Here is a 945-nt window from a genome sequence, read left to right as displayed (position 1 = left end):
ATTTTCATCCGAACCCTCCGAGTCTGATGAATCAGATCTTCTGCGCGGGTAAGGCTGAGGATTTAAACAGTTGATCATCTCATTAATAATAGTACTGTATGCTCTTGAAAAAATACAAAGTTAATAAAGTATAACAGTAACACTTTATTTTAAAAAATCATAGTAAAAAAAAAAAAACTGTAAAAGAAAACATTACTGAATACTTACTGGTTTTGAAAAGACTGATGCAACAAACAGCATCAGCAGCATTGCATGTAAAGTCTTCATCCTGCAAATCAAAAGAACCTAATGTGAAAATATTATTCTCTAGTTAAATCAAACAGGGTTTAGCTCAGATTAAATTAATTTATTATTCAGTTGCCAATAATAAAGATAGATTAGAAAGCTTAAATGTAGCGTATACATTCGAGAGATGAATGGTTTACCTTGCGCAGATGTTCTTGTCCAGTTACTGTAATGTCACAGTCTGTACTTACTCTGGCATCTGTGGTACTGTGTCTTAAATACTGGATGGATGAGAGAAAACCAGGGCTTGGTCCAATGAATTTCCATGACGACAATGTGACAAGTAAACATTTATGCAACTTCCGGGACTCTACCAAACAGAAAGTCTCTACCAAAATCCACAACGCCGCCGTACTGCATTGTTTAGATAAATCACACGGTGTGCTACTTGTATAGTTCGGTAACAGTGAAAGGCTCAGAACTTAAATATTTTCTATGTATACTTATGTTCAGGATTTACTGAATATTACTATATTTTTGGACAACGTAAAACCTAAAACACATTTTTTAAAAAATGTACAAACCAATGCTGGTTAAATGTGGGATTTTAACGTTTTCATATGGCTTTTATAACATTCAATGAAAATGGACCGACTTCATATTAAGTTCTATGTACTTACATTTAAATTAATAATTTAATACATGCACTTATTACATGCT

The 945-nt window shown here is 32.8% G+C and overlaps 1 long non-coding RNA gene across 1 annotated transcript; it reads right to left on the bottom strand.

Moving 5' to 3' along the window:
* On the bottom strand, nucleotides 1–489 carry LOC107726354 (uncharacterized). Its single transcript, XR_001638260.1, has 3 exons — nucleotides 426–489; nucleotides 208–268; nucleotides 1–54 (listed from the first exon to the last, which is right to left on the bottom strand). It is a non-coding gene; the product is annotated as an uncharacterized LOC107726354 (long non-coding RNA).
* Nucleotides 490–945: the final 456 nt, after the last annotated feature.

The sequence above is a fragment of the Sinocyclocheilus rhinocerous genome, unplaced genomic scaffold (genome assembly GCF_001515625.1).
Source record: "Sinocyclocheilus rhinocerous isolate Xijiao unplaced genomic scaffold, SAMN03320098_v1.1 scaffold24591, whole genome shotgun sequence".
NCBI lineage: Eukaryota > Metazoa > Chordata > Actinopteri > Cypriniformes > Cyprinidae > Sinocyclocheilus > Sinocyclocheilus rhinocerous.
This window is presented reverse-complemented; position numbering and strand designations above follow the sequence as displayed.